The 9,163-nt window shown below is 46.9% G+C and overlaps 1 pseudogene; it reads right to left on the reverse strand.

Annotated features, from left to right (window-relative positions):
* Nucleotides 1-2,840: 2,840 nt before the first annotated feature.
* On the reverse strand, nt 2,841-8,663 carry LOC145361906 (putative G-protein coupled receptor 139; annotated as a pseudogene).
* Between the last annotated feature and the right edge of the window lie 500 nt (nt 8,664-9,163).

A 9,163-nucleotide genomic window follows, 5' to 3' on the forward strand; every position in this document is an offset into this window, starting at 1 on the left:
GCCAGTTGGCATCACTGGGTCAGTCAGCTGACCTCACAGGGTCAGTGAGTCGGCCTCGCTCTGTCAGTCGGTCAGCCTTAGTCGGGCAGTCAACCCACCTGACCAGGTCAGTCTGGCTGGGTCAGTCAGCTGCACTCAGTCAGTTGGCCACACTCATAGAACATAGAACATTACAGCGCAGAACAGGCCCTTCGGCCCACGATGTTGCACCGACCCGTTTTAAAAAAAAACACTGACCCACTAATCTAAACCAATCCCTTTTCGTCCATAAACCTATCCACAGACCTCTTAAACGCCCCCAAACTAGGCGCATTTACAACTGCAGCAGGCAGGGCATTCCAATCCCTCACCACCCTCTGGGTAAAGAACCAACCCCTGACATCTGTCCTATAACTACCCCCCCTTAATTTAAAGCCATGCCCCCTCGTGCTATCTTTCTCCATCCGAGGAAAAAGGCTATCACTATCCACCCTATGTAAACCTCTAATCATCTTATATGTTTCAATAAGATCCCCTCTTAGCCGCCTTCTTTCCTATGAAAACAACCCTAAATCCCTCAGTCTCTCCTCATAGGATCTCCCCTCCATACCAGGCAACATCCTGGTAAACCTCCTCTGCACCCTCTCCAAAGCCTCCACATCCTTCCTGTAATGTGGGGACCAGAACTGCACACAGTACTCCAAGTGCGGCCGCACCAGAGTTGTGTACATTTGCAACATGACGCTGCGACTCCTAAATTCAATCCCCCACCAATGAACGCCAAGACACCGTATGCCTTGTTAAAAACCTTATCTACTTGATTCCGAACTTTCAGGGATCTATGTACACATACACCTAGATCCCTCTGCTCATCCACACTATTCAAAGTCCTCCTGTTAGCCCTATACTCAACACATCTGTTATTCCTACCAAAGTGAATTACCTCACACTTCTCCGCATTAAACTCCATCCGCCACCTCGCGGCCCAGCTCTGCAACCTGTCTAAGTCTTCCTGCAAACTACGACACCCTTCCTCACTATCTACCACACCTCCGACTCAGTGATTCCCTCAGCCTCCCTCGTCCATCCAGATTGTCTCACTCAGTCAGACCTCATTGTTCAGTCAGTCGGCCTCGCTCGGTCAGTCAGCCAGCATTTCTCCCTCACTCATTTGGCCGTAATTGGTCAGTCAGCCTCGCTCGGTCAGTCAGTCGGCCTTGCTGTGTCAGTCATAGAAATTATAGAATCCCTGCCGTGCAGAAAGAGGCCATTCGGCCCATTGAGTCTGCACCAACCACAATCCCACCCAGGTCCTATCCCCATATCACTACATGTTTTACCCACTAATCCCTCTAACCTACACATCTCAGTTCATTAAGGGACAATTTAGCATGGCCAATCCACCTCACCAACGCATCTTTGGACACTAAGGGGTAATTTAGCATGGCCAATCCACCTAACCCACACATCTTTGGACACTAAGGGTCAATTTAGCATGGCCAATCCACCTAAACAGTACATCTTTGGACACTAAGGGACAATTTAGCATGGCCAATCCACGTAATCTACACATCTTTGGACACTAAGGGTCAATTTAGCATGGCCAATCCACCTAAAGAGTACATCTTTGGACACTAAGGGACAATTTAGAATGGCCAATCCACCTAACCCACACATCTTTGGACACTAAGGGGCAATTTAGCATGGCCAATCAATCTAACCTACACAACTTTGGACACTAAGGGACAATTTAGCTTGGCCAATCCACCTAACCTACACATCTTGGACACTAAGGGACAATTTAGCATTGCCAATCTACCTAACCAGTAGATCTTTGGACACTAAGGGACAATTTAGCATGGCCAATCCACTTAACCTACACATCTTTGGACACGAAGGGACGACTTAACATGGCCAATCCACCTGACCAGTACATCTTTGGACACTAAGGGGCAATTTATCATGGACAATCCACCCTAACCTGCACATCTTTGGACACTAAAGGGACAATTTAGCATGGCCAATCCACCGGAAGCTACACATCTTTGGACACTAAGTGACTAGTTAGCATGGTCAATCTACCTAACCACTCACCTTTTGTACTGCGGGAGGAAACTGGAGCACTCGGAGGAAACCCATGCACACACGAGGAGAATGTGCAAACTCCTCACAGACAGTGACCCAAGGCGGGATTCGACCCTCAGCCCCTCGAGCTGTGAATCAGCAGTGCGAACCCACTGTGCTACCGTGCCACCCATGAGTCATTGGGTCTCCCTTGTTTAGGCAGTGAGCCTCACTCAGTCAATCAGACAGCCTCACTTGGTCAGTCTGTGACCCTTCGCTCAGTCAGTTAGTCGGCCTTGCTGGGTCAGTCAGCCAGACAGACAGACATGCTCAGTCAGCCAGTCGACCCCACCCAGTCAGCCTGTTGGCCTCGCATGGCATGTCACTCAGCCTCACTCGGCCAATCAGTTGGCTTCACTCAGTTGGCCTCGATCAGCGTTGCTGGATCAGTCAGTCAGCCTCGTTCCCTCAGTCAGTGAGACCCGGTTAGTCAGTCGGTCACACTCACCCATTCAAACATTCGCTCTCCCTCGGTCAGTCAGTCAGCCTCACTCAGCCATTTAGAAGGCTTTATTTGCTGAGTCGGTTGGCCTCGCTCGGTCAGTCAGTCAATTTCTGTCACGTTTGATACAAGAGCCATAATCATAGACCAGTGTAGCCACAAGTTGGAGAGCAGATCAGCTTTGCCATGTATCATGTGTCCAATCAGTGTGAGGGTGGTTAATGAGTTTGGGTGGTTTGAGTGCCCAATCAGAAGAAAGAGAGAGAGAGAGACGTCTTGTATACAGGGTTTCCCGTCAGGGTTTAATGAATTGAATAATTGCTGAAAGGGGAAATTTCAGCACATTTTTCAACTGCTGCCTGAACTGAGTCTGTGTCACGGCATAAATCCCAGTGTTTGTACAACAACTCAGGAGCTGCAGCATGAAGCCCAATTCCATAACAAAATAATCTCACCATACAGACTTATACCCCAAAAAATACATCCTGCTCCATATTGAATATAACATAAATGTTGACCATAACACGATGAAATTGGCTGAGATAACAAACAGTAAAACTATGCATTTCCTTCGACTCTCCATCTCTGGGTCTCTGGAGTTCTCCCAACTGTTGTGAGCCCGGAGTCTCCTGCGGGCTGTGCTACTCACTAAAATGTGTCTGACGGTGAGAACATTGAGCAGCAAAATCAGGACAAATGGGAGACACGGGTTTAGGATGTTGTGGAAGAACTGGATTGCTGACCAAGCTGGAGAGAACAAAACTGTCCACTTGTAATTACAAAACCAGGGGTCGTTCCCCAGCAAATATTCACCTCACAACATAAAATACCAGTAAATGTTCTTTAAACAGCTCAAGACAGTCACTGTTCCCAGAACCACAGCCGCCGATTTCTCGCTGCAATATTTACTTTTCAGCTTGGGGCAGCAAATGGCCACAAATCGATCAAAGGTGAAAGTGACGGTGAACCAGACAGAACAGTCAGTGGCGGAATAAAGCAGGACGGCGTGGATATTACACACGAGCATAGACTTCAGGTAATAAAATTGTTCATCAAAGACAATGGGAATGTGTCTCATTAACAAGTCGAGGATAATGACCAGTAGATCCCCCACTGACATGGCCACCAGGTAACGAGTGACACACTTGGAGAGACCGCAGTTTCTGGTCCTCAGGGTCACAATTGTGATTATGTTCACTGTGAGCAAGAGAAATTAAGAATTCAATTATACATTAGCCAGGGAAGCAATTACCTGTTTGAGTGAGGTAAGGACACACTCTTACACACACACACACACACACACACACACACTCACACACACACACACACACGCACACACCCACAGACACACGTACACAATAACTCATTTCTAGATACGGGGGCACAGAAACACGTTCACAGCCATGCTCACACAAACTCAGACACCCTCACACAGACACACAAACTAACACTGATACTAAAACTCACAAACAGACATGGACAGACAGATATGGCCGCACACAAACATGTTCACACACATTATCACACTGACACTCTCACACACTTACCACGGACAGTATTAGTGAGAGGCAACATGGTTTTGTGAAGGGGAGGCCATGTCTCACCAACTTGATCGAGTTTTTCGAGGAAGCGACGGAGATGGTCGATGAGCGTAGGGCAGTGGATGTTGTCTACATGGACTTCAGTAAGGACTTTGACAAGAACACTCATGGCAGATTGGTGCAGGAGGGGAAGTCACATGGAATCAGCGGTGATACAAAACTGGCTCGGTCAAAGAAGGCAGAAGGTATCAGTGGAAGGTACTGTTCTGAATGGAGGGCTGTGACAAGTGGTATTCCTCAGGGATCAGTGCTGGGACCTTTGCTGTTTGTAATGCGTATAAATGATTTGGAGGAAAATTTAACTGGATGAATTCGTAAGTTCGCAAACGACACAAAGGTTGGTGGATTTGCGGATAGCGATGAGGACCATCGGAGGATACAGCAGGATATAGATCAGTTGGAGACGTGGGTGGAGAGATGGCGTTCAATCCGAACAAATGTTAGGTAAAGCATTTTGGAAGGTCTAATACAGATAGGAAATATACAGGAAATGGTAGAACTCTTAAAATATTGACAGGCAAAAGGATCTGGGTGGACAGGTACGCAGGTCACTGTAGAAAGTAGTCAAGAAGGCATACGGCATATTTGCCTACCTTGACCAAGGCATTAAGTTTAATAATTGGCAAGTCATGTTGTAGATTTATGGAACCTTAGTTAGGCTGCACTTGGAGTAGAGTGTTCAATTCTGGTCACCACACTACCAGTAGGATTTGGAGAGTGTGCAGAAAAGATTTACCAGGATGGTGTCCTGGTATGGAGGGCATTGGCTATGAGGAGAGATTGGAGGAACTTGGTTTGTTCTGACGATTACGAAGGATATTGAGGGGCGACCTGATAGAAGTCTACAAGATTATGGGAGGCATGGACAGTGTGGACAGTCAGAAGCTTTTTTTGCCCCCAGGGAGGAAGAATCAATTACTCGGGGGCACAGGTTTCAGGTGCGAGGGGCAATGTTTGATAGAGATATACGAGGCAGATTTTTCACAGGGAGAGTAATGGGTGCCTGGAACACGTTGCCGGGGGACAGAGTGGGAGCGGATACCGGAGAGACTTTTAAGGAGTGTCTTGACTAATCCATGAATAGGATGGGAATAGAGGGATATGGTCCCCGGAACATTAGGGGTTTTTTAGTTAAGTTGGGCAGCATGATCCGTGCAGGCTTGGAGGGCCAAAGGCCCTTTTCCCCTGCTGGAATTTTTGTTGTTGTTTGTTTTTTATTACTTCTCCATTATGACCACTGATATTTCTCCGTAATACACCCTCCGTCATTGCTTCCCCATCAGGGCCCACAACATTACTCCCCCATCAGGACAGCTGGAATGATTCCCCCATCAGGACTCCCGAAATTATTCTAGCATCAGGACCCCTGACATTGCTCCACTATCACCCCACCTGACATTAATTACCCATCAGAATCCACAACATTCCTCCCCCAGAAGGATCACAACATTACTGACGCATCAGCGCTCCCGAAATTATTGTAGCGTCAGGATCCCAGTCTTTACATCTCTATCTGGACACCAGTCATTACATCCCCATCAGGATCCCAGTCATTACATCCCCATCAGGACCCCAGTCATTACATCTCTATCAGGACCCCAGTCATTGCATCCCCATCAGGACCCCAGTCATTACATCCCCATCAGGATCTCAGTCATTACATCCCCATCAGGATCCCAGTCATTACATCTCTATCAGGACCCCAGTCATTACATCCCCTATCAGGATCCCAGTCATTACATCTCTACCAGGACCCCAGTCATTACATTCCCATCAGGATCCCAGTCATTACATCCCCATCAGGATCCCAGTCATTACATCTCTATCAGGACCCCAGTCATTACATCCCCATTAGGATCCCAGTCATTGCATCCCCATCAGGACCCCAGTCATTACATCCCCATCAGGACCCCAGGCAATCATCCCCCATCAGGAGCCCCGATAACATGCCCCAACCAGGACCCCAGAAATTATTCTCCCATCAGGACTCACAAGATTATTCCCCCATAAGGATCCAGACATTAGTCCCTATATGGAGCCCTGACAATAGTCCCCCCATCAGGACCCCCGACTTTACCCCTCCATCAGGACCCCAGAGATTAACACACATCCGTTGGAATGCCCCACCCCAGGCAAACTCCTGGAGTCTGTGGCTGGGGACAGGGAATGGGAGTGGAACTGAATACAATAAAATCCATCCTCCCAATAATTTAATAGTAAGATGAGGAATGGAATCAACATAGAACATAGAAACATAGAACATAGAACATTACAGCGCAGAACAGGCCCTTTGGCCCACGATGTTGCGCTGACCAGTTAAAAAACAATGGCCCACTAATCTAAACCAATCCCTTTTCGTCCATAAACCTATCCACGGATCTCTTAAACGTCCCCAAACTAGGCGCATTTACAACTGCAGCAGGCAGGGCTTTCCAATCCCTCACCACCCTCTGGGTATAGAACCTACCCCTGACATCCGTCCTATAACTACGCCCCCCCCCCCTTAATTTAAAGCCATGCCCCCAAGTGCTAGCTTTCTCCATCCGAGGGAAAAGGCTATCACTATCCACCCGACCTAAACCTCTAATCATCTTATATGTTTCAATAAGATCCCCTCTTAGCCGCCTTCTTTCTAGCGAAAACAACCCCAAATCCCTCAGTCTCTCATAAGAACATAAGAACATAAGAAATAGGAGCAGGAGTAGGCCATCTGGCCCTTCGAGCCTGCCCCGCCATTCATCAAGATCATGGCTGATCTGTCGCGGCTCAGTTCCACTTTCCCGCCCTCTCCCCATAACCCTTAATCCCCTCTCTTATCAAGAATCTCTCCTCATAGGACCTCCCCTCCATACCAGGCAACATCCTGGTAAACCTCCTCTGCACCCTCTCCAAAGCCTCCACATCCTTCCTATAATGTGGGGACCAGAACTGCACACAGTACTCCAAGTGCGGCCGCACCAGAGTTGTGTACAGTTGCAACATGACGCTGCGACTCCTAAATTCAATCCCCCTACCAATAAACTCCAAGACACCGTATGCCTTCTTAACAACCTTATCTACTTGATTCCCAACTTTCAGGGATCTATGAACACATACACCTAGATCCCTCTGTTCATCCACACTATTCAAAGTCCTCCCGTTAGCCCTATACTCAACACATCTGTTATTCCTACCAAAGTGAATCAGCTCACACTTCGCATTAAACGCCACCTGCCACCTCTTGGCCCAGCTCTGCAACCTGTCTAAGTCTCCCTGCAAACTATGACACCCTTCCTCACAATCTACCCACCTCTGACTTTGGTGGCATCAGCAAATTTACTAATCCAACCAACTATACCCTCATCCAGATCATTAATAAAGATTGCAAACAACAGTGGCCCCAAAACAGATCCCTGAGGCACACCACTCGTAACCGAACTCCATGACGAATATTTACCATCAACCACCGCCCTCTGTCTCCTATCTGCTAGCCAATTCCTGATCCAATTTCCTAGACTACCCTCAATCCCATACATCTGCATTTTCTGCAGAAGCCTACCATGGTGAACCTTATCAAACGCCTTACTAAAATCCATATATACCACGTCAACTGCCTTACCCCCATCCACCTCTTTCGTCGCTTTCTCAAAAAACTCAATAAGGTTAGTAAGGCACGACCTACCCGCTACAAAACCATGTTGACTATCTCAAATCAATTCATTACTCTCCAAATAACTATAAATCCTATCCCTAATAATTTTTTCTAAAACCTTGCCCACAACAGAACTAAGACTCACCGGTCTATAACTCCCGGGGAAGTCTCTGTTCCCCTTCTTAAACAATGGGACAACATTCGCTATCCTCCAATCTTCCGGCACTATACCAGAGACCAACAACGACCTGAAGATCAGAGCCATAGGCTCTGCAATCACTTCTCTTGCCTACCAGAGAATCCTAGGGTAAATCCCGTCCGGCCCAGGGGACTTATCTATTTTCAAAGCCTCCAGAATATCCATCACATCCCCCTTATCAATTGCAATACTGTCTATTTTACACCCCTGCAACCCAGTGTCCTCCTCAGCAATATTCATGTCCCCCTGCGTGAACACTGAAGAGAAATATTGGTTCAATGCCTCTCCAAAAGGTGGATTTTAAATATAATAGCTGCTGTAGAGACTGACTGCGGAAGCAAATAAGAGAAAAGATGAGCAAATGGAACATCAGATACACTGAAACATTCATCAGTAGGGTTAGTGACTGAATACAGATATTCTAAAGAAACAACAAATAAGGCCAAGTGTGTAAGACCAGTAATAAAATGAAACAGGGTGAATTGAATTAATAACTGGACAGAGAAACTTACCAGGGACACCAACAATAGCCAAGATCGGGTAGTAAACCCCTTGAATAACCCAGAGAATATATTGGATCCGAGATACTAATGATATCCGATCTAGAGAAAGCCAGTAAAAACCCTCGGTAAAACTCCTGTTAATTATTGTAATATTCCTGTCTATTGTTCCCAGTTTCTGATCCATTGCTTCAAAGTTCCAGTCCGTTTTTTGCAGATTCTGAACTTTTTCTCCCTCTGTCTGCGGTCGCTGATTCTACTGGTGACGGATTTGACGGTCCCACTGACTGTGTGGGATAACATATTGAATGGAATCACTTATTAATAGACGAGGGAAACCCTCCAGTGACAGGAAGCGGATCCACGGAGACTGACATTAATCACAGTCGCTGAACAAACAGCTTTAGTTAACGTCTTTCAATCCAACCACCTTTTATCTGACAAAAGGTGTGGAATATTTAAACAGTCTGGGTGATGGTGGGGGTTAGGATTGGTGCCATGCCCAGCTGTCTGCTCAAATTTGACTCTGTCAGTGCAGAGAACATCTTCATTTTCCTGGGGATGTTTTTGTCGTTCATGAGACTCTCCTCTTAGTTACAGTATCAGGTTCCATCTCAATCCAATAATCCTCAAACCAGGAGGCAGCCCTCTGATACCTGTTTCAGAACACAGTGAGTGCAGAGATAT

Source organism: Carcharhinus amblyrhynchos, chromosome X, assembly GCF_965287045.1.
Source record: "Carcharhinus amblyrhynchos chromosome X, sCarAmb.v2.hapA, whole genome shotgun sequence".
Lineage (NCBI taxonomy): Eukaryota > Metazoa > Chordata > Chondrichthyes > Carcharhiniformes > Carcharhinidae > Carcharhinus > Carcharhinus amblyrhynchos.